The sequence below is a fragment of the Sander lucioperca genome, chromosome 6, assembly GCF_008315115.2.
Source record: "Sander lucioperca isolate FBNREF2018 chromosome 6, SLUC_FBN_1.2, whole genome shotgun sequence".
Classification (NCBI taxonomy): Eukaryota; Metazoa; Chordata; class Actinopteri; order Perciformes; family Percidae; genus Sander; species Sander lucioperca.
In genome coordinates, this window is record NC_050178.1 from 5,571,646 (window position 1) to 5,598,137 (window position 26,492).

The 26,492-nt window shown below is 40.8% G+C and overlaps 1 protein-coding gene across 3 annotated transcripts in view; it reads right to left on the reverse strand.

Annotated features, from left to right (window-relative positions):
* Positions 1-26,492, reverse strand: part of cacna2d2a (calcium channel, voltage-dependent, alpha 2/delta subunit 2a) — a 150,419-nt gene that overhangs the window by 74,586 nt on the left and 49,341 nt on the right. The window lies entirely within an intron of this gene.

Sequence of the window (26,492 nt, forward strand, 5' to 3'; positions counted from 1 at the left end):
TGGCTGGTTTCCCAACAAGCAGACAATGTATTTGTGCTTGTAGATAAGAAGCAGACATTAGCTACAATGTTTGCTGTAGTTCAAAATTCAAGACATTTCACATGCAAATACTGTTCAAGATACATGGTTTGATTGACTTTATGTTGGCAACTGAAACGTCTGCACACCATAACTTGTATAAAGTATTTATCACGTTAAATATTGTTTCTAAACTGATACATATGCTAGTATCAAACACTACCCATTGATTTTGTCTTGAAAAAATGTGCTCTAATAGTCTAACATCATTTATCATGATGTAGTTTAGGATTATCTCTGAAAAATCTTACAGTATAGGCGTCTCATATAGGAAGTCATCCAAGTGACAAATATGGTGAAGCCTTAGCATCGCCCTCCTTCCCTACAGCCCTCACTCTCGTGCCTCAGTATCTAGGTTTCCCAGGGCCTCTACGGAGCGATCTTGTTCCCATCCCAGAATAGTTTGATTAGCCATAAAATCCCAGGGCTCTGAAATTACTAACCCTATTTAGACCCCTGCTACAGTATGGGCTCATTTATTTGTGTAGCCACATTGAAAGGAACCAGTCCCCTACCATGGAAGGCTTTTTATCTACCAAAAACACACCAGACATAAACTCTCATTATAGTAAAAGCTGTCCTATTTCTATTAAGAGCCCCGCCCACCTCATCTCAGTTGACCCTCCCTTTCACAGACACACAGACAAAATACTGCTCCACCTCCTCTCAACACACACATCAGCCCAGGATATCAGTCCAGGCTCTTGCAGATGTCGTAAAGGGACGTTAGTGGAGCATAATAGTTTTAAAATATGTACAAAATGTGATATCACTAACCTAATTTGTTACATAATAGCAGAAAATCTGGATCATTTCGAGCCCTCTGTGTCTTTATGCATTTGCATTGAGCTTTTAATCACCTGAACAAGACTTAAATAACAACGATAAGATTTCATTCATTTCCTAATGAGACAATAGGCAACTGAAACAATGAAATGGGGATCTAATTAGCCCATAGAAATTATTACCAAAGAGTCCATTAGAAAAGACAGTAATTGTGTGACTTTTCCTAAGTGACAGTCAATCTTCCTAAAGGGCAGCGCCACTGTGGTAATCTCTTGGCAAAACTGTCAACGCAACATTTTTGAATTAGGGATAAACATTGAGCAGCTGAGCAACAATATTATCACTGAATTCCCATATCTACAAATAAAAGCCATATGATTTCACTCACTGTCACAACAGCTAGAATATATAATATGTTTTATGTTAATATGCAAAGTTATTTTTGAGGACATACAAAAAAGTTTGTTTGAACGGTTTCCACCTTTTTCTTGTCCCAACCCTCTGCTGTGATCTTTGATCTAGCTATTTTATCCCCTTGGCTCAGTCTTTTTCTCAGCATTTAATCTGTCAGTAAGAATCTCTACTTTCTCCCTTTAGAAAATCCATTTCTCTCCCCCTGAGTAGCCCACACATCTTTTTTTCAGTTCTCTCTGTTTCTCCAGCTGCCTCTCCCTTGGTATTTTTTTCTCCCTCTTCCCCTGGTAGGCCACAATTTCTCTGGGACCCTATCTCTTCCCTAGCAGCTTAATGCAGTCCCCCTGCTCCAAAACAGCCATGTGTCTTCATGTGTTCTTTCCTTCCTCTGTGTTGGCCCAGATGGATGGGCAACATAAACACCCAATGAATCAGAGTGAGAGATGTGGGAAGGAGGGGGGCAGGGATATATCATCTATGCTGGTGGCTGGAGCCCAAGCAGCTTACAGCACTGGATGAGCATAGTGAGATCAGCACAGTACAGCACAGATAAGCCCTGTACAGGCCCACACAACACAGCAAATAACAGCACATGGTCACAAAGACACCAGAAGAGGTGACAACATGAGCACAGCCATCTAATGTTATTGCCATTCTAACCTTGACACAAAATGCATCACATGTTGGGCCATTTGTCACCGAGCCTTCAGGCAAGGTCAAGAACCATAAAGACAACTCCGTAATGGATAGTGGCATGTGAAGTGCCTCCACAAGGTCTACAGCCTTAAACAATAAACAATGGAGTTGGTCTTGTATGCAAACACCGAATATAATGGTGCAGGTGATAGCGTAATTGTACAAACAGCCCAACAGCAGGCTGTGCAGCTTGGTGATGTCTCCACTTTTCAAGAACACTGACGGGTAGAAGCCGCGCTCCCTGAATATGAACTCACAGAGCAAGAAGACAGCAGGGGAGCAGGGGGGGGTGGAATAACGAAAAGCTCAGCATGAGGCGATTAGGATCTTTAATATTCATAACTGTTCAGTTTGCTCTGTTCCAGAGGGGAGTAGTTTAATCACTCAAAGTCATGTTGTTTCTAAGGGAATGACAGCACACCAGGGACAGACAGCGTCATGCTGTGGTGATCGCCAACTCGACACCAGGCCGTCTTTGTAACTGCTGCAGCCTGTTAGGCCCTTCCACTGAGCATTTACATAAGGGACACTCAACACACCACCACACTGTCTTCTTTGTGATCTGGAGGGACACTCCAACACAGCCCTGCAATGTGTGTGTTTGAGTGAGGGCACTTGAGAAAACACGACACGGTCTGTACATGTGATTGAAGCCTCGAATCGAGGTACTCAACATGTTCCAAATGACCCCCTCAGCTCGGTTTCTCGGAACGCTTAAGTCACCTTGGGGACGAAAAGACTGTGAAATGACTCTGCTGAGGTCACTTGACCTTCTCAGGCGTGGGAAGACCCTTAGTAAATTTTACAATGATTGGCTGCTGTGGACAGTGACAGTCATAATAAGCCACTAAGCTCTTAAAAAAAAAAAACAACATTGTCTAAATATAGAACAGCTTTCTTAAGGGTCCTTCCCACATTGTTGAATAAAATATCCAGACGCAGCATCACTAGAAACTACATCTTCACTATATCTACTGACACATGAAGGATCAGGAAGAAGCAACATCAATGGCATGTTTACCGAGAGAGAGTGTATTGCTTTCATGGTGTATGAACACATAATTAGGTCATAATTATCACAGACATTGCAAGATGCATTTAAAGTTGAGTGAAAACTGTTGTTTCTCATGGCTCCTACATCAAAATGTCATCACTGTGTTGTGGCCTTAAGAGCTGCTCCATGTGCCGTAGTAGTGCGAAGAGGTGCAGTGTCATGCAGCAGTTAGTCCATTAGGGGGCAGCAGACTGAGTTTACCAATGAGCCCCAGCAGCAGCAGCAACAGCAGCCAGTGGAGCCTGTCAGAGTGAGAGCAGTCTGCTTTAAGCTCTTCATTCTGTCTTCTCCACTCGGCCGGGATTAAGGCCAATCATAGAAATCACTGAGTCAGAACTGTCCCACAATAACAGATGGAGGGACTTTCCACTCCAGAATTTTAAAACATCACAGACAAACTCACTTTCACTTCGCCTCGCACCCTCGCTGCTTCAATTGCTGTCCCCCACCACCACCTTTCATTCTCTCGCCATCCTTTTATCTCTCCTCTTCGCTCAGCTGTTTTATCCTGCCATCATGTGCTGTACTCCATTTCTCTCCATCTGTCTCAGTTTACTGCCCTCAAACTTTCTCCCTGCTCTAAGGCCATAGTAATTCCAACAACACAGTAACAAACCAACTTCAGAACTGTTTAATTGACTTCACAAAGCACATAACTTGAAATGGAAATAAGCTTGAAAACCTATGGCATGTTGTTATTCCTTGCAATATTACACCTTCCTCTTGGCAGCGTAAATGACAGAACTTCAAGTTCCAGTAACAAACTACTTTAATAATAAGAATAGGCTCTCCTGTTCAGAGTGACCAACAATGTTAAAGTCGATAATGAATAGAAATAATGACCCTTAATTCCAAGTCCCTGGTTCGTTTGCAACTGGCAGCTGGGTATTGTAGTCCTCATTAGCTAACTCTGACAGAGGATCTGCATGGATGGGTGGGAGACCCTGTCTTTGTTCTGTGATCCAAAGCACCCAGTGGCAGGCCCGTTTGCAGAGGCTGTGTGTAGTGCTATTGTAGCATGTGCCGAGATAATCCCTGCCTTTGTCCCCCCCCCGATAATCTTCCCCCTTCCCCCTCCACACTTTCTTTTTGCCTTTTCCCACTCATCACAGCACATTACTAACTCCACTCTCCTGTTTCCACGGAGACCAGATCTGGAAGACGCGAGCTGTCACCTACCGGCAGAAGCAGCAACTCGCCGGCTTTTAAAAATCAAACACCAGCTTTCTACACTCCACACAGGCCCACAGAAACACAATGTTTCCACAGTAGATTGCCAGCATTGTCCTGAAGCTTCTCTGCGTAGTTCAATAGGAGAAGAAAGGCAGCTGTCTTTACTTTAGAACAATACAGTAGCGCTCTGCAGCAGCTAAACGCCCTCATTATGGTTCTTCAGAGCTACACTGAAAATAATCGACCTTGATCATAAGCTCTTGTGTAATAATCTCTAAGTCTACTTCTAACTTTATAAAATGGATATAATCAAAATAGGATTGAAGCTACGTTACGGGAGCAAATGAGCTAATCTAATATATTACTGACTGGTGAAGTATCTCCATAAAAACAATATTAATTCTCTTCTAATTGTGACACTTTTTGTTTCATTTGACATACTCCATTCAAAATAATATGCATTTCGCTCATTAAACCACAGAGCTTTTGAATCTAAGTGGCAGACTCATCATAGCACAGAACGGGGGCAAAGACTATTGTACTGTGCACATTATCATTTACTGGAGCAAATACTATTCCAGATTCAATTAAACCTCCTATGGGTTGAATGTTACAAACAGCTTTATTACAACATTTACTCACAGGCACACATGTATACACAGGTCACGATGCACATGTCTAGGCCTGTAACAATTATTACATAATTCTAATCGCAATATTTTGATGTAATTGCGGTTTCTTTGTTTAACCGCAATTAATTGCTAACATTAGCTAAGGTCCTAAGGTGTATGGCTATTGATGGTAATTGTTGATTTTGTTTAGATATGCCAAATTGTAATTATATAAGTGATTATTGGTCGGACTGTTGAGCTAAAGCTATGCTTTTTGTAAGTTGGTGGCACTTGTCCCTATACATGTTCATAGCAACAAAAATGAAAAGGGGGGATGCAGTAAGAAAAAAACGTACAGAAGCAGTGATGACTATTTTGCTACATAGTTTTGCCAAAAGTGATGATTATTTTTTGTGCTCCTAATTTAATCTCTTTTTTGATCATGATTAATGCTTTGTTTTTTATTGATGAGGATAAATGTTCTATTGTCAATTTTATGTTCATTTAAGAAGAAAAAAATACAATGTTTTATGATAATAAAGAGGCGTGGTTTACTTCATAGGCTGTGTACCTGAGTTGCTACATTATCTGGGTCACATTACAGTGATTTAACCAAAAGATATATTCTGGGATTCATTCAAAACTTTTTATTTGTTAAATAAATATTTTTTTATTTAACTGAAAGCGACAATTATAATGTTAAGCGCAATTATTTCTAAGACAATTAATTGTGCAGCAAAATTTTGAATTGTTACAGTTCTACATGTCCAGCACTAATTTTAAAGATGTAAAGGTCAAACAAGGTCACTGCAGGAGCATGGCAGTGAGTCAACACCACACAGATCTGCAGCCCTGACGGCTTGCAGGTAGCCAAGTGTCCTACATGCAGGGGCCAGCAGGGGGCTCCGGGTGAGCGTGCAGGTGGAGCGGTGTGTTGATAGGGCCAGGATCAGCTCAGTGACATGCAGCTGTCTGGCTGGTTGGGTTCACTGTCCATTGTTTGACAGATAGTCACAGACATGCCCAAACTGCTGCCTGGTCTTTCCTGCTGTTACTGGCATCAGTCAGACAACACAGACAGAGAGGAAGGGAGCCTAAAGGCACCATTTACAAAGAAATAAGATTCAGACGTCTTGTTTCTCTAGCAGCCCATAAGGCATCAACCTTGTAGGTGACTGAGAAGGAGAAAATTGCATACCCATTGTCTGGAACAAGCGATATAACTAAAAATAAATACGTCAAAAGAAGCCAAGTGACATTCCACTAGAAAGAAACAAGAGCACATGACTGCTCTTTTAGTTGGTACATCTGTTAACAGGTGTGTGCGATTGCCTGGATGACCTGCTTGTTTCGTCTGCCTCCTCCGCAGGCTGAGTGGGGAGGAGCAGAGCAAAACAGCATCAAGATGCAGAGCAAACATCTCCTTCATCAGAGGTGAGAGTGATGTATACACACACTCTGCGACACAAACACAACCGAATCAGACAGAGAGCTGATGCGTACACTCAGCCACTCCATATTTCAACAGTCTGTTATTTGTGTCACATCTTGACAAAAACTATGTATGGTATGCCAAAACACACTTTATTTTAAAACACACACACACACACACACACACACACACACACACACACACACACACACACACACACGGCATGAGGAGAAAAACGATGGCAGCGGTCGTTTGGAAGAGAAGCATGATTGTCACAGCATATATGTGTGTGTTTAATACATATACACATACACACATTAAGACACACTCTTAATCACCACTGTTCACATATTACACACACACAAACTACACTGTATACTACGGGTGGTACGGTTCACGAAAAAACATCCGAACCGCTCGGTTCGCTTGTCTCGGTTCAGAGCGTGTGTGTGTCGCACGGTTCGTCAGTACACTGTTAATGTGCACTAACTACTTACTGCTGTAGTGCCCACTTTCGACACCTATGTTAAAACACTTATTGTAAACGACAAGGGGGATGAGCGTGACGAACGCAACACATGGCAGCTGATTGGACGAACATGTCACATGGTTGATGCTGTTCCCGAATTTCAAAACAGACTCTAATGGCGTCTCGTTCTGAATACGATCTCGTATTTTACGAAAATAGTTCAACGAAAAGTGTTTCTGAAAACATTTTAAGCGAGAAATAGGCCATACAGTTGCTGAATCTGTCTGTTTTTTTCATCGACAAAGGTCAGATTAAAAGATTTTCGTCAGATTTTGAGAGACGCCGAGCCGACCGCTCCTCAGGTGGAGTGTGGAGTGCTGCAGGTCACGTCATATGCAGAAATGTCTAGTGGGAGAGATGAGGAAGGCTGTCCGGAGTTGGAGGATGCGCCAGCGTCGTATATAGTCTGGTGTGTGGGAACATTTTGGATTTCATGTTACCTATGATGACAGCAGAAATAAAACAATAGATAGAACTGCCACTGTGTGTTGAAGATTAAAAGAAAAAATAACAAAAACCGTACAGAACCGAAAACCGTGACCCTAAAACCGTGATACGAACCGAACCGTGGATTTTGTGAACGGTGCCACCCCTACTGTATACACTGTACACTTGCAATCAGCTCAAAAGAGCCCCCACTAATCAACTTGCAATCAATTATACACACATTTGCATTATCTGTGCCCCTTTCTTTGGCAGGCTCAAACTGGTTGCTGATCTTGGATGCAAATACATTTGGAAAGGGTCAGACTTGTATTGTTGAGACAAATTCGAAAATAAAAGATTTTTTTGGGGATAGTGGGGAAATCCTTTTCTGGAATTCCACTGAATATCGAAAGTACAAAAAATGTGCTTTAAATAATGTGTGATCAGTGATTTTGTCGTCTACACTAGCGAGCAGAAATGACCAGACTGATTTGGAGATGGCCAGGACGAAGAAGAGGCAGTTGGAAATATAGAGAAAAACTACCATGGGAGGGATGCAGGTTATTCTCTTTTTTTACACAAACCAATATTATCTCTGTCCATCAGCTTAGCAATCTTCTTTTCACCTCACCTCATCATAGCACCGTCTGTAACTCAAGGACAAACTTGTTTACTTTGCTGTCCATTTTTTGCCCTTTACTTCAATCATCCTTCCTCTTACTTTAGATTGCTGATAGAATAATGAAAGGAGTTACACATTCAGGACTTAAAACCTGGGTTATTATTCAACTAAAAGGTCATGACGTGTTGCCAAAAAGATGTTTTGTGAAGTCTTGCAGATTTACCTCGCTCCCTCCCCTCCTCCTTCTCTGCCGCAAAGAGAAAGTGTATGGTATCTGACAAAAGCCTTGTCAAAGTGCCAGAGAGTCCAGTGACAGCAGCTGGTATTTGACAAAGTGTATCATTGACAGTGTATGGCCAATTGTTCAGGATTTACACACACACACGTGCACACACAAGCACACACCTTCAGTCATATTCATCCATGCACACACACACACACACACACACACACACACACACACACACACACACTATAAGTATTCCAGCAGACATAAGAGAGGAAAAACATGCAGACACGGCCGTCTCTCAAAGCAATTACAGCAGATTGAAACCAAATTAAATTTGAAGCCTAGAGCAACACCAGCGACTGAAAGTCTATGACAGATATGACAGGGGAGGAAGGGGAGTGCTGCGGGCCCAAAGGGTGGAGGAGATGTTGGAGAGAACGGCAGGTGTGGGTCACAGAGGAAGAGAGAGCTACTTGGATAGGAGAGCAAACACAGACAGAAGTAGGGCAGATAGCTGGTCCTACACAGAGAACATCAGGAAGGGTCTCTGCCGGGATTTTGAAGATCATGCAGATGATTTTGCATGTTTTAGCCCATTAACGATATACTGTGTAATTTATACGTTACTGCCGACTGATTTTGTGATGAAAGTGTACCATATGTTTTGCAGCCGCTGGTTTACATGATGATGATACAATGAACTTGGAGAGCCTTTAAACTAGCGTGACATGGGTAATCCATCACAGTAAATGTTTTGTCACCTTTATCATACTGCTCTGACAGCTATGACTGGAGAGTCGGCTGCTGAACAACTACCTTTTAAATGCAACAAATGACCGAATTCACACTCATCACATCCCACATCTCTTTTCTTGACATCCATGTTTGCCTATTGTTTGTGTTGCAGCTCCTGAACACAATGCTTGTGTGCAACAGTGATAAGAAACTAAGAAAGGTAATAATAACAGCACAAATTGTGCAATATGAACAATAAATGTAAGTTCATTTTAATACTGTAATAAAATGAATACAATTCCATGGCTGAAAAATCTATCTAAACCATCTGGCATGCTTTGGGAAATTGTCAGGAGTAATAATATGCAACTTGCAGAAATAAAACATGCACTGATATGTTCCTTTCTGAAAAAAGGATGTGGTTTACAATGCCTGGCTATTGCAGTGAAAATACATATATGCAAATTATGTTAAATACAGCATATCATGAAACATTATACATATATAATGAATCACAGAGGAAATAATAAAACATGAAGAAAAAAAGGCAACACTACATCCAATACATTTTTTTAGCAGTCATCACACTAGAAAATGACACAATGTGAGTAGAAATATACAATAATCTGTAGACCATTTAGCAATCACAAACATGTGCTCGTTACAGGCATACAGATTAGCTCACTTTCCAGTTCTCCAAGAGATATAATTTCTCCATTTTCATTATTCTAGTCCAAGAAATGACAGGATTAGTTGTGGCGGCTTTTAAACATCTGATGTTATCTTCCTCTCCTGGGTGAACAATTAATCCCTCTCACTTGCCTTCTTCTCATCACCCTCTCTCTCCCCATCCAGGCTTCTTCTCGCCTCTTTCGCTTCTCCTCTCTTCCTATCTCTCTCCCCCCACCAACACCACCACACTGTCTATCTCTCCCAGGAAATCTTTTTTTACTAGAGAGAAATGAAGCTAAGTGCTCTGGCATTTAAATACCTACAGTGTAGTGTGGAGATATATGATGGGGTTTCTGTAATCACTAGTCCCTGGTCTTACAGTATGTGTGCACACACTTACAATTCACCACTTTTTCATCAGCATTGTAGCTGCTTTAACATTCTTGAAGAACTATTCACATTTAGATATGGTGTGTTTGTAAATCTAATCTGAAAATTCAATGTCCATTAGAAAAAAAAAACAATATTGGATAGATGGATCTTTAATTGCACATACAGTGTGATGACACTTCAAATGATAATCTGTCACACGTTTATGTCAATATGTCTTCTGACTAACAAATTAAGCAGTTTGTTTTCACTGTGTGGAGCGCAGCTAGCTTGCTAGCAAGTTTCATATATTCATGCAAACAACATCTGGCTAACAATGTAAATGTTTGATCACTCTGCTGTAGCTCGTCCTGATACAGTCTATACTCCTCAGCCACCGAGAGATGATTCACTGAATATTCAACAAGGGGATGATGCTCAGCATTCACAAGTGCTGCGAGTGGTGGTACCAAAATGTAGGACCTCCAATTTATAAACATATCCACATCTGAATACATACAAAATGACAGTGTGTAAAGGTTTGGTAAAAAAAATAATAAATAATCCCATTCCAAATGACTGTATGCAAAATTATAGCTCAATCCATCTTTTTCATTTTAAACTCTGGTGATGCTGATTTGCTCCCTCCCTGTCCTGTCTAAGAAAATAATCCCACGGCTTTTCTTTTCATGTCTGTCAGATGTGGATTGAGAGTGCTCTATTTTCTGAGCTGATAATTCACTAGAGTGACTGGCAATACTGTATGTGGTGTTGTATTTTATTGGTGAAATATCATCTTGAGTTCAAAGCACCATCCAAAAACTGCCTGTTATACTACTCTGTACGTTTGTAACAACCACATATTGTATAAACATGATTGCTACATATTGAGGAAGAGTTTGAAATATGCCACTTTTCTGCCTTTGACCAAGAATCGAACGAGATACTCAATTTCAACTTCATTATCGAGATACTGTTGGTCCCGGAGGTGTTAAGCCTAGCACAGCAAAGAAATTCTTTCAACAACGCCCATGTCTTTAACTTGGTTAGTTAACACATAGAAAAATGGGGCAGAGACTTTACACAGCATGTCAAAAGGCCTGTCATCACTCAGTGAGGCTACATATTGTTATTGTAAATTGCCAGAAACACAATCCAGCTGACACATGATGTATTGGTGACTGTCTTGCTAGCTAACAAGGTAAAACATGTAAAAAGGAAATATTTACTGTAGGGCTGTTGAAGAGCATATTTTCACATTTAAGAAAAGCTAACTGTTCCTCCTGCTACCTGTTGCATTAAGTTCATGTTTCAATCTGTTTAAATGCAGATTTTAAATATACGTACAAAAAGAGCTTGATAAAAATAAAATGATGATGGATTTTTTTAAATACACAGGTTCTGGCAGGCCAGCGTCATGGTAAAAGAGTAGCTAAGCTCCTTTAAGGAATACAGTAGCTCAGTGCGTATTGATTGAGTGGTCAAACGATTGAGAGACGATGGATGCAGTTAGAGGAGACAGCTGTTGGCGATTGGAGCAAAGAGTAAAATTAGCAGTTGCGTTGTAAAGTGGTAGTAAATTTATAGTGTAGGTTTCAGTTTGTCCATGAATAAACACTGCAGCTCCTCAAGACCAGAGTAAAGTTCCCGTGTCGTGCTTCTCAACTGCTAAAGTATACATAGTGAAGGTGGTTGGATGAGAAAGAAAGGATACTTGAGGACGGAAGAGCCCGTCTACAAACCAATTAATGTCACGTATCGGGAGACGCGTCTAAGGTAGGTGATGACGAAAGGATGTACATGTAGGTGTGTGATGTATTGTTATTTAGTGCGCTCGCATCATTGCAATGTGAAACCAAAACTGTAAACGTATACAATGTAACCAAAAGACAAACCTTGGTTTAGACTAGAGAAGATACATATGGAGTAACCGCAATGTCCCATGTTTGAATTGATACGATAAGAACCTTTTCTAACATGTCATTCCTCTTTCTGTCCCCCATGTTGGCTAAATGAAGACAGAGGACACAATAATTAATAAATTGACATTCATGTATACTAAGGTGAGAAATATATGAAATGCCACTTCACACTTAACGCACTGCCATATGTAATCTTTTTACATCCTCTTGAAAATGATCACATATTCTCTTTTTGGGAATTTGCTTAAAACAGGTACACCATTTGAATGGTCACATAATTACTGCTCACCTCGGCTAAATCCTCATCCCTGTATTGGAAACATGAAATTGATGTGTTCACCTGACTGTGGATAAAACAAATAAGGGTCAGACAAAGCGTTGGTATTTGACGAGATGGGGAACGGTCTGTGAGTGCCTTGTGGAGGCAATCCCAGACCCTACAGCCCCTTTAAAGAAACACTTTAATTTGTACTGAGAATTGTACATTGAGTACATTTACTACACAGTGGTTGTGATATGTCATGTGAGAGAAAAGCATTGGGCTAATTGCTGCTGACCATGAGAATAAAGCAGTGGTCAGGATAAATGAATGAGACGAGGTAGAGCCCATGGCGTACAAGGCCGTTCCCAAGTCTAATCAGCCTAACAAGGGTGTAAATACACACATTCAAGATGTCTTAGACTCAAATTATCAATTTTAAACTACATGTACAGACTCAGAAGCACACATATCACTCACCCAGCACAAAGATGCACAAAAGCCTTCAACATACATTTATTTTTTAAAGAACTTAGGCATTTAGCATTGTTGAAGGGCAGAGAATGAAACTACCTTATATAATTCCACAAAGGAATAAACTCATTTTCGAGAGGGCTTCAAACACACAGTAGCCAGCTGCTTTATTTACTATCATTATACACCAACATTAGTCAAAGATTATACTGTGCAGCTGTCTGTGTGTATGAAGTTCCTTTAACAAGATGGCATTTTCAGTTTCTCATTACCTTAGTGGTATACGCTGTGTGCCTTTTATCTAATGTGCTAAACATATCTCATGCTAGTGAAGCCAAAAAGACAGCTACATGATATAAAAGAGCAATGTGGAAAATGTAAAATTACAGAAAAACCCTTGCAGGATAGAAAGAAATGGTGAAAAGGTAAAAGGGAGGGAAAGTAGACGAATCTAGGAAGATGAAGAAAGCAAAAGTGTGAAAGAGGGAGAAGGAGGGAGCCAGGCAGCGCTGAAACAGTCTAACCTTGACAGAGAGCATCTTCTGACAAGCATCTGCCTCCTGTAATAATTTAGAAATAATCTCCATCCACAAAGGCCCAGCAGTCTGGCAGAGCAAATGCTCTGTGCCTGATCGATCATTCCAATTCAGCCAGCTGCCGGTCTCTGTGTGCACAGGCCCAACATCGATTCCCCCCCCCCAATCTCTCTCTTCGTACAGAGTAGGATGATAAAGTGAGGAAGAGGATGAAAAGGTGAGACTAGTGATGGAGGTAGTGATGTTGAACTGAAAAAAACAAAAAAGGGATACAGAAGAGTGATAGATTCAAAAGCAGATTTCAGAAATAATGGTGAAAAGTAAAGAGACAACAGTGAATGCTATTGAAAATTGAAAACAAACACAGTGGATGCATCTCCACAAACTACAGTACAAACTGAATCCAGGCTATCATGCTGCTCCTCCATGATGTTCTGCTTTATGGCAAATATCATTCGCCGGCAACAGTCTTTTTGTTAAGAGTTTTTGGAGGTGCAGTAGGTGGCCACCCAGCTTCAGACACAAGGAACACACACCAGCAAACACAGGCCCATCCCATCAACACATCCAATTACTACTCAGCGTTGTGACAGCATTAACTGCCACTGTGCATTTGGCCCCTAGCAATTAATTGACTTTTAAATAGTCTGCCATTAGCACCAATTTAAATGAATAGATGTACTCCTCCGCCTTCACTTAACATACTTTGCCGTGACTGCCCTTAAGAAGCAGCTCTACTGCGTCATCTGAAATTGTAGTGCAGCAAGCGAGATTTCAAAACAAAATGAATCATGGCTCTAAAATATGTCATTATCATGCATATAGATGATTACAGTATCAGATTAAACCTTTTAACTGGATCACCTGCGTGCAGTGTGTGTGTGTGTGTGTGTGTGTGTGTGTGTGTGAGGTATAACCTAAATGTTCCAAGTTTTGTCTGATGTAATGTGACAGCAAGGAATTAATTTGTAAGGGAGATATTATACTTAGGTGAGTGTATACCAGTTTTACAGTTACAGTTTGATTTTCTCACAAAAATCTCTCTTAAAAAAAGAGTCTTCTTACTGTCTAGTCACCATATTTCAGATGAGATAGGAGGTGGTAAAAATGTTGATACGCTCATCTAGGTTGTTTTCAGTTAATTCCTGCACTCACAGGAATAAAACTTTACGAGCAGCAGAGAGTGCTTTCCAGACTTTTTTGGACTTATCCCCCATGTTTCACCTCTTCACAAAGAAGCTTCTACCTTCTCTGCTCTGATTGGTGGATGTTTGTAGCTACATATATATATATATATATATAATCAAAGATAAGACAGTATAGGACAGTGGTCTTTGTTGTAAAGATCTATATAATATTTAGAAGTATTAATTAAAACCAATAGTAATGGTAATACCACAATGAACAAAGCATTTACATTTTTTTTAATGTATTAGACACTGTCTAACTGTGTGTGTGAGTGTGTGTGTGTCCATTTCTCTTGCGTAGACACAATTGACAAAAATATGTGGAATAAGTACATAATTTAAAAAACACAATCACAAACAGCAGTGATCCAGGGCTATTTCTAAGAAATATAGTGGATGGGCAGACACAGAAGAGGCGGAGGCTGCCATTTTAACCAATTGTTCAGACAGACAGACAGGACATGACACGGCACGGAGCTCCCCGGCCGGCTCACAATCTTTAGTGATATTTTGCCATCTGGTCCATTTTCTGTGCACCGCGAGGGAATCTGGCAAGAAAACACACTGAATCTATAGGTTGGCTTCTGGGCTGGATGTGGCCTGCAGGCCGCCAATTGGATAGCCTGGGTGTACAGTATTATAAACCGTACAGTATAGGAAGGGTGGAGGTGTGGGGGGGGGCGGGGGGTGGGGTGGGGGGTGTCAAATGGTAGAGGCTTATTGTGATAAGCTGAACCTGAGCTTGTAAGTTTGTAATCAATGATTGGGATTAATGAGTATCAAAGAGAAGAAAAAGAGCCAGGCTGCTTTTATCTGAGGTCGCAAAGATTACAGGAGCAAAGGACACACATGAAAAAGAGAGAGAGAGAGAGACATGAGGGGAGGGAGAGAGACAGTAAAAGAGGCAGGAAGGTAGAGAGGGGGACAGTGAGATAATTAGAATCGTAGAGGTGGTTTTCCAAGGTCAATATTTCAGATTCTCCTCAACTGGTTCTCTGAAGCACCCCCCTCCCCCCCAACGCTCCCTTCAGTACCCACTCTCTCCACCGTTGCCTCCAGGCAAACTCCCATCTTCCCTTACCTTATTTTCCCATTGCAACGCCTTTCCCCTGTCACTCATTCGGCAGAGAAAGGCAATGTCCCATCCCCCTGGTCACTGCCTTGAATGAGCCAAAGCTTTAGCCAACAGCTGCCGTATAGCTTTTCAAACACAGGATGAATTAAATGGGTGATAAACAAATAAACAGGCCTCCTGTCTGTGTAGTCTGGGGAGCCACCTGTCAGTCAGCGAAAAAAACAGGTAACTGTGCATCAAACCACATCTCCAAGCCCCTACTTCATTGGCCTGTAAGGAAAAACACCTGCCAATCATAAAACATGTTAGGTCATTATATGATGACAGGCTGTCAAAGTCACGGATGAGGAGGAGGAGGAAGAGGAGGAGAAGGACTGCAGGGCAGGTACTGTATACCAGAGTTTGACGGCAAGAACTCAACTCCTCCTGATAACTTGAGAGTACACAAGAGACTAAAATAATTTTAGTCTTTCAGTTAATAAAAATTAAAAAAAATAAATAAGGATGAACATGTAAGGTTCGAGTTTTTAGATTTGGAGAAGACACAGTGAAACAGCAGTTAAGAGTGTCTTTATCTTCCATAATGTGATGTTTTTCCAGGTAAAACACTACACAAGTCTACTGTTTTTGGGTGGGGTATACTTACGATAAATGATAAATTGATTAATTGAATAATCCAGTCAACAATATTGATAATCAATTTATTTGAAAGTAATTTATTCAAGACAAAAATGCCAAACTTGATCTGGTACCAGCTTCTCCAATGTTAGGATTTGCTGCTTTTCTGTTTAATATCATTGTGAACACAATATCTGGTTTCTGGAATGTTGGTCAGGAAAAAACAAGACATCTAAAGATGTCACATGCTATGTGACATTTTATCAACTGAACAACTTATCGACTAATTGTAAAAAAAATAAAATAATAATATGCAGATTAATTGATAATGAAAATAATCACAGTGCCACCACGGGGGCTCTGGGTTAGGGTAAATGTGCTCTAACACCAATAATAGCCCTGTTTCTTCTTTGCATGACTATTGCAGGCCAATGCTACAACTGATTTGAGATGATGCAACAAGTTGAGACAGACTCTGAACGGCTTCCACTTAAGAAACAAACACAAGAGAAGAGAAGTGACAGTGCTCTGCAAATGAATGCAAACTTAGGAGAAATGGTAAAGGGGAGAATAATTCAATCTGCAGCCACCTCCTCCACTCAGCCAAGGAGAACTGAGTAGAGGGTAAGGCGAGGGGAGGGAGGAGGAGAGAGGGCTGAGGCGTGTGATGCCTTTCTCCCTGGGCAGGGGCGAGGGTGGCAGGCGCCCAGATAAGCTGGGGCCGAGCAAAGATTAACTGCTTGCTCAGATGGAAGAGCAAAATAAAGGCAAGCCGACCTCTGCTTCCCTTGGCCTCTGTGTGTGTCCTTACTCTGTGGGAACAAGTGGTGGGGATTGTGTACATTAACCATGATGAAATTGTTTAAACTGAGTCAACAGCAGCCCAGGCAGAAAGAAACTAATGTCATTCCTCCTGTGAGCAACACGACCTCTCATATCCATTCAACTCATCCCTTTTTGTCTTTCACATACAGTCAAACTTATCCTTTCCCGCAATCCTACACTGCAAACTGATACAATAGCCTTGGTGGGTGCACCTTATGTGCACGTTAATGTAATGCATGAAGTTCCTTCATTTAAGATGTAGGTTTCTCTGTTGTGTTCAAAAGCCTTGAACCTCAATTAAATACAATTGACAGTATTCTCTGGAGTGGAGACAGAATAACTTGACAAATGTAATTTCTGTGGACAAAACATAAAATACTGTATAGGAGACATTAGTTGATTGATTTACATACATTTGGTTACTTAATGTGTGTGTGCATGTGTGTAACTGGTTATGTAAGAGCGCCCATACTGTGATAACAGCCCCCTGTTGTTTGGATCAATGGTCTGTCAGGAAATTCCGCCGAATGTCACTCTTTACAGCTGGATGTCTGTTACCTTACGCTTTCTTTGTGTTGGAATTTTAAACTCTGGTCGATTTATGAGGACTATGGTTAACTGCTCCTCAGATCTCTGCAGGGTAAATCCAGACACGTTCCACCAAGACAAGTTCCTTCCCGAGGCTATTTTGCAGCAGCACCGGGGCTCCGTCCGGCACTTGGCGCTGTCCAAGATGATTGTGATTGGTTTAAAGACATGCCAAATAAACCAGAGCACGTTTTTCTCCCATCTCCCAATGCTGTGTGGACTAGCCAGACCTTCCTCCACAGCGCTGTGGAGGAAGGTCTGGCAATGCGTGACTAGTCAGGAACTAACAGCTCCTTTTCAGGACACAAGGCCCTTAAGAACAGAAGAAGGGACTCACTCAAGCAGAACCCGATTCTCCATCACACTGGAATTAAAGCACAGCTTCCCAGGGTCAGAGTCAGGCTATGGATATTATACCAGCATTCAGATAAGGATTATTTACCTCACTACCAATATGTACTTCGCCCAAAAGCCACATCCGGCCTCCCACAGGTTAAAAAGAAATTAGCATCATCAAACAGCAAAAAATACTCCAAATACTGAACCCAAATAAACTTTAAAAATGTACGTGGGTAATGTGCAATTTTATTGCCACATAGATTTTTATGCAAATAACCATTAAAGCAATTACGCAGTGTTTAATACTGGATAAATGGGAGTTTTCTCCATCTCTGTGATCAGTATCCACAAAAGTTTGCACATCGACTTTATTCCCATGGAAACCATTTTCCTATATGGCCTCTCAGCTGATGATGCTGATAAGAGGGAGCTGGCGGATAATCGTCGGGATGAAGAGGAGGCAGTGGAGGTGGAGGGATCTGATAGGGTAAAGGGCTGGGGGATTGGAGTTTGACCTGCTTAGAACAGTGATCCATAATGACGTATTTTATATTAAAAAAACACTCTACTCTACAAAAAGGGGCTTGAGGCAGATGACCCAACTGTACCAGTTTATTATCCAAAACAATGCACTACTTTTGCGCAGTGCTTATTTAATTTTTTTCACCACACAGTGCTATAACATATATTTTGTGTTTGATTGCTGAGGCATTTTTCAAAAGTCCCTTTCATAAAAATGATCTTTTTCAATTGTGCCCTCTAGGAAAGAAAACTACAGACAAGAGTACTGCCTCGCAATCGAAAAAAAGAAAGCCTCTGCATTTTAGCACAGCAATTCCTGATTCAAGTGCCTCTATCTTTTCCTTTTCTCTCCCCCTTCTGCAGACACTAAATCGCGCACGGGAAAGGAGAAATATATGTTTTATGCAGCTTGGGGAGACTTCTGCATAAAAGCACAAAGCAGTCATTTCTATTCATTTGTCTCTCGCTGACGGGGAAATGAAGGAGTGAAGCAGATGCTATTGCTACGTGAACAAGTTGCTTAAACAGAGAAAGCATTTCTTCCTTTCAAGAAGAAGTTGGATAATTAGATGCTGAATCAAACCCCCCCACTTCCTGCCTGGAACCCATATTGTCACTCAAATGAATGACTTTGAGTGAGGCAGGAACATGGCAAAAAAATATATAAATCTTCTGCTGTACCCTGACATTTGTTTAGGAGAAAAAAGGGGAAGCAGAGCATTCAAATAGAGCTGGAAATTGTACATTCAGAGCAAAAATAAATGCGTGCATTGATGATGTGAAGAAAAGTGCTGGAGGCAGCATACTGCCATGAAGCAGATCAAGTTCTGACATTTTGTCTAATGTGAAATGCTGCCAAGGAACAGTGGGTGGAATGTTGTGACCTTTATCAGTGGGAGTGATAGAATGACCCAAGTCTATAGATAGAATAATCTTGAGATACTGCAATCTTTTTTTACAACATAAAGCTGTGACCTATTCCTGCGTGTGTTTGTAATCACCTCCCACTCTGTCTGGTGTGTGTGTGTGTGTGTGAGCATGAAGGTTGCTGACCTTCTGACACATCTGTTGTGTGTAGCAGCAGCATAGTGACAGTATTCGCAGGTGTTTGTGAGTTTACAGGTGTGTTCTCCTTTGAAGGTTAAACAGGCAATGCTTCAGCAAATTCTCTCAAGGGTTAGAAGAAGTTAGTCTGCCATACGTTGAGTGAGGTGAGTGTATCCATTCATGTGTGTGTGTGTGTGTGTGTGTGTGTGTGTGTGTGTGTAGAGCGTAATAGCTTTGCTGCAGGTTGTAACAGATGGCTACTAATGGAAGTTCATAGATCTGAATGACAGGGGCCAGGGGATTGGGGAGGAGATTATGGGAGGGGATGTGTGATTCAGTGCATGTGTGTGTGTGCGCGCATCCATGTGTTGGGAGTGTGTCTACCTCTGTACATATGCACAATTAGTGTGTAGATCACTAAAAAGTAGACCAACTAATGCCTTGAGTCCTTGGGTTAAGGAAGATAAATGTTAAACAGAAAATTTCAGCCACACTAGAGATGCAGCCATAGGAATAACAATATCTGTCGGTCGATCGGTTGAAAAAACTCATATATATATATATATATATATATATATATATATATATATATATATATATATATATATATATATATATATATATATATATACATATATATATATATACATATATATATATATATATACTGGTATTCATGGTCCCCATATGATGATGCTTAAGTGATCGTTTGACTTTTCATCTAACACCATTAGCAGGTCCAAGCTAATTTATCCAGTGAAATATCTCAAAATCTACCTGATGAAATTTTGTACAGACATTCAGTGTTCCCAGATGCCACACCCTAATGACTTTAGTGATCCCTGACTTCCTTCTCCAGTGCCACCACGAGTGTGACATGTGTTCCCAGATGGGTTAATTGTAATGACTTTGATGATCTCTTTCATCTAGCACCATCATCAGGTCAACATTTTGATTTGTTCAATACATGGTTATATGACCAAATACTGACCTATTTGCCACATCAACCTCAGATGTCCTTTGCGTTTAGTGCTAATTAGCAAATGTTAGTATGCTAACATGCTAAACTAAGATGGTGAACTGAACATAGTAAACTGGATGGTAATGGGAAGTCAAACTTGTACTGTCATTTCTGTAGTTCTCAACTCTCAATCTGGGATCAATCTGATTTAGAAATTGCTTTGTATTTTTCGCTGAGACAATAAAGAGGCAGATTATGACTGACGATATATAAAAATGAAATAATAAATACAGTCCTTATGCTATGTTTGTCACACATCAATGATCATCAGGTGTACTGAAAACACAGCAGAGACATTTCAAACATCAAACATTTTCCTCTGTTACAATATTGCATCCAAATGAACTTTTTAATGTATTTTGCACTTGTGAAAGAAATGCCAAAACATCAGTTTGAAGGAATAGAACAGGAGCCTAAAGGCATACGTAAAAGATACCACAAAATGGTGTTATGTCCTCAGGAACCTAATGGAATCTCTCTGAACTACACTGACAGAAATTTGGCTTTTGCCAATCAGTGCATGCTCCAAGTTGTAGAATTTTCTTTTCTATTTTTACCCAACTAGAGCTCGGCCTACTTTCCCTGTACTTCCCTGATGGGACCTGAGAGTTATAACTGCCTCTCCAAAGGCCTATAGGAAATGAAAAACCAAATTACTTTGTTAGAGTCTCACTGTGGTGGTAGTGGTGGGAGGGCTGGGGTCGTTTTATGTAGCTATGTCTTCTACAACAGCATATACAAAATGTTCCACGCATGTTAAAGTTCTGACTGTTGATTGGGTTCATTAGTTATTCAAACCATCTGACCTCCCCACAGTACTGCTCAGACACACTCATTATGAAGCCCTTGTAATTCATTAAGCTCCCTAAATGAACACAAGCCATATCGAGGGGTGCGCGCTGGTACTGAGTGGCTTGCCGTGCCTCAGGGAGGTTAATAGTAAGTGTGTGGATCAAGTTTTAGTGCTATGATGAGGGCAGGGTTGGACTTTAACTGATTGACATCAGAAGAATGATGGGTTAGAGGAGGAAAATAAACCACAATGGTGTAAAAATATAAGATATAAAGGTATGTTTTGTGTCCATGCAGACTTCATTGAACATTAAGTGCTTATACTCATGATAGTAAATAATAGATGAAGAATCCCAATATACCTGGAATAAAATAAACTTCTATGCTACAAAACTACTTTAATACTAATGGTAATTATGATCATAGCACGTACACTTCCATATATTCCCGCAAAAATTCACTTAAATGTCGCCCCAGAATGAGGTGTGAGGGGGAGCGGGGCTGCAGGGAAATCTCGCTCCCTCTGAAAATGAGACACAACTCCTTCATTTGTCATCACGTCACGCCAACAGGAGGGCTATAATCACTTGCTGCCGGTGGTGTAACTCATTGTGGGCACACCAGCTGCTGTCGTACTGCTGCTGTTGGGAATGACAGAAACTTAATATTCAAGTGTTTCAAGTGATTTAGAAAGCTTGGCAGAAGAACTCCTTTAAAGGGTGTACCATAGAGTATTTATCGATTTACAGGCACAGCAGTCAACAAACAACACAGGGCAGCGCTGGCTAACTGATTGAAAACAATCGCCAGTGGCCGTATAAAAATCAGTAACCAGCCCCACATTAGACAAAGGAGATCTTCACTTTACTAATCCTCCAGCTCTAATACACTCTGCCACTGAGGGCCAATCCAGATCCGACTGACAGCCCTCACTACTCACAACAGCTTCACAGTGGTGCGATAACAGGAGCATCATTTTTAGGGCTGGTGGCCCTTTAAAAGACTGAGGGCTGAATTTAGCTGTTATAAATTGGTTATTTGTGCCGGATGCCTGTTCAATTAAAGCCAGTCACTGAGGCGTCTGAGATCTTGCTGGGATGACGACTCAAGTCATCAACTACACAGTCCAAGGAGGTGGTTATACTCCCAGTGTTACTGCAGTAACAATAATTAAAACTGTTGCTTTATTGTTGTTTTTTAACAACTGTACCAAGTATGACTAATCATTAAAAAATACACAGTAGTAGAGATTTAGATTGCTGCATTCCCCTCATGGAAACAGTGAGTGAAATCAAAAAGAGGTTCACACTACACAGCCAATTCTCCAGTGTGTGAATATCCAATGAGGGTTGGGTATTCTGTGACAATCATTCTGAGTTAACAGGAGATTTTTGACAACTGATAAAGCTGGTTCAGCTTTGAGGTGGTCATTCAGAAACAAAACAATTAGAAGTAAATGTAATGCTTACTGCTCTTGCCAATGCTTGCTAAGTTACAAGAACACATTCTAGTGTCAGAATGACAAGGTAATGAGGAAGCAAAGTAGGTGCATGACCGACAGCCTATCGCTACCATTTTGCAGTTTGATAACTGTTCAATGTCCGCTATAATTTCCTTAATTTCTTTAGTGGAAACAAGTATTTCAGAAATTTTTCTAAAATGTCTGTATAGTGCAGGTGAGCTCAGAGTGAACAAGTTGCTAAGTTAGTAGATCTTAATGTTCATACTGGTGCCAACACGTGCATGCTCACACTCCTTTCAGTATGTATGTTGGCTGTGCGTGCCACGCACAAGAGTCGGTGTCGCAGTGAATTATAAATGGATGTAACGTGATGACAGATGACTCAGAGCGGCCCGTCCCTCCCCATCCCTGACCCAGCGGTGTCGTCTTGGCTTCCACAGTCAGGAGGAGACGGAGGCCCACGCAGTCTGATTGATTAATTCTGTCAAGCACACTTTTGCTGTCCCTGCACAGTATCCGGTCTGAGCTCTCCTGCAATCTCTCACAATCACTATCAGCATGACTGCAAAAGTCACAGAACATCGCCATCATTCCTAAAAGATTCCCATTTTCTTCAATTTGCTTTTTGTTCTTTTCCAATCGAACAGACCTGCTTGTCATGTTTATTTGTAGTTTTAAAAAATCTCACAGAAGCCCAGTTTTTTTTGACACATACTGTATGATGTAACACAGTACTTATATTGTAAGTTCTGAACCAGAAAAATCCCCAAATTTGTTTTTTAATTCGACAAATCTGACCAAACTTAACTCAAGGTCCACTTAGTAGTGTTAGATAGCTCAGTTAGGTATCTCCATGACTAAGCAACTGCCTCTGCTGAGGAAGAAAGTGAGAAGTGGTTGAAAGTTCCTGAAAAAGTAGACAAAGTGGACCTTGAGTTTTGGAATAGATCAACATTTTGGGAAATACACGTATTTACTTTCTTGCCAAGAGTTCGATGAGAAGATTGATACCACTCTCATATCTGTACGTTCAATATGAAGCCACAGCCAGCAGCTGCTTAGCATAGCATAGCATAGCATAGCATAGCATAGCATAGCATAACATAGAGACTGGAAAAGGAGAAACAACTAGCCTGACTGTCTAAAGTTAATACAGTACTAGCATCTTTTAATTTTACGAAGTCATAGGTGTTCACAGGCTTTTCCTAGCCTAGTCCTACCAGACTCTCGTACATTTCATTTGTACAGAGAGTCTGGCCACTCTCCATTGACAAGTGTTAACTTCCTTGAAGGCGGGTACTCTGTTGAAGTTTAAAACTATTGGATCTGCCCAGAGCCACTCTGGATCTGCCATAACCAATCGCTAACTTTGGTCGCGATGTGTGTCATGCGCATGTGCAACAAGAGGGGAGACCGACAACAACTATCTGCTTAGCATCGCTTTTCCCGAACCCCGTGGGGAGGAGGGCCACAACATCATGGCCACCAACAAAACTCAGCAAAGATTGTTCTTGCTCGGGCTTTAACTTCTGGATATTCGGCAGCGTTGCCACAACGGACCGAATGGCTTCGCTTGCATCTTTCTCCGTCGCCATTACGAAACTCAAACTAGCACACGATCTCAACGTCATCGTTCTCAGCCACTCCCTCTGTTCGCTGATTGGACGGGTAAAGATTTAGCCGGAGAAAACCCGTGAATATACCGCAAACCCAGACGGTGTACTGAAGGAAAATTAAACTTGAGTGGAAGTACATAGGAGGGTGGAGCCAGGCTAGGCTTTTCCAAGGTCAACAATGAATTTCCACACTCAATTGTTTATTTTGAAGTTACATATACTTATGCAATAAATGGTCTAAATGGTGATACATGAAGGTAATACAAGCAACAAACAAACAGACGAAGAGACAGACGGAGAGAAAAAGAGGGTGATATTAAATTATGTGGGAAAATATATGGTCTGAGCTATATTGTTGATATTGTTTCAAGAGAGACAAGATTAAAAAAGATAAACGTTTGGATGCTGTGACATATCTTCACAATACATCAGGGAAGCGGCTGGACTGGGTACAAATACTCCTCCAGTGTAACAATGTTTCCTCACTCACTTGTCAGTACATTTCCTTAGCTTTCATATTGAAATAATATTCAACCAGGCCTTGTCCCTTCTCCTTCCTGTTTCATCTCAATGGTTTTACCCTGCAACCATCTCAATATGCAACCTAGTGGGGAGCAGGGTGCAGCCCAGAGGCAGCCATCCTTCAGCCTTTAAGTGGTATTGGAACAGTATTGAGATCTGTGTAATTGGATTAGACCAACCTTAGTCCCCTCTCTATTCCACCAGTTCCCTCTGTGAAATCATAACTTAAGAGCTTTGACAATGGTAGTTTTGCTGTGCAGCAGCTGATGGGAATGTAACATGATCCCTGTCTGTAGCTCCTAGCCTCATCTTCCCTCCCCAAGGTGGGAAAATCCCAGCAGCGGCCTGACTGACAGCTTGACTCTGCCTGGCTTTGACTGACAGCATACAGGATGTTGTGCAGCCTCAGACAGTTTTGAGAGGTCCAACTGATCTCAGGCCTCTGTGGCGATCATATGGAGCATTACAAAGAAGAGCACAGGAAGGGCTCAGATCAGTCTGGGAGGTCTATCACACCGGTTTGGCTTTATTCACATGACGGGTTACACGGAGGGCTGTGTTCTCTCTGGCTGCTCAGGCTTAAAAGGCCTGTCAGACAGACACTTGTATATCATCGATCAGGTGTTAACCTGTTGCTCTGATAGCACAGACACATAGGAAGACACAGTGAAAGTACAAAGAAGCACATGCAGACTGGTGCATATGATGTGTGCATGCACACAAACACTCACAGAGCTTCTGCTACCAGCACAGCATAGTATATTGTAACCTCTCAACTAATATGACCTAAAATAATCAAATAACAGAGTTGGGACAAGTATACAGAATATTCCAGTGTGCATCATTAAATGATGTCATACTGTGGCTTGTGGCTAAAGGGGAAATAATGCAGGGATTATTTATTGTCTCATGCATGAGATAGTATTAGTTATTAGATACTAATATTAGATAGTGAATTTCATATTGTTTAGAGGACAAAAAATTGAGAATGCTTTATTATCAATTATATGCAAATGCAAATTAATAAATATAAATATTTATTAGTTTGCACTGTCCCCTTCTTAAATAAACTGAATTGAATAGAATTTACAGGCCAGTTATTTCCGCCTCGTAGTTGTATGCCTCCACCAAACAGTCAAGTTGCAGTTTACATCCATGTCTGTCCAGACTTGTATAATATATTTAGTGAAGACTTTGAACAATTTTAAAACTATACTAAGCAGCATTTTCCTAAAAAGAAGTAATCCCTCTCAATCATCGCGTATGACCCACTAGAAGTGTGTGGCGGTGTCTGTATCTGCACAGACCCTTTTTTTCTTATTTTCTTCTTCTTTTGCTACGGACGTGAGGTCACATTGACCTTGACCTTTCACCACCAAAATCTAATCGGTTCATCATTGATTCCAAATGGATGTTTGTGCCAAATTTAAAGAAATTCCCTCAAGGTGTTCCTGAGACATCGCGTTCACAAGAATGGGCGGACGGACAGACAACCCAAAAACATATTAATAAAAAAGCAATTTAGTTATATTTAGAAAATATGTATTTATTATTCATTTATCATAAACTTTATTCTCCACATATGTTAAATTGTATCCTTGCTTATACACAAATTTCAGATTTTTGCATGTTCAGCAGACCTGCTATGGACTGACTAAACTACTATCTAGATTACACTAGCAATGAATTGAAATAAATTGATTGAAAACGAACATTGTGTAGAATGTGTCTATTTTCCCTGTAATCAGTACCAAACGACTTAGGTTTTTTTCAGCAAACTTGGAAACCATTAGGTTATTATTTGGTCTGTAAAAATTGTTAGCATAAATTCCTCAAAAAAACTTAATTTCCTGTTCACAAT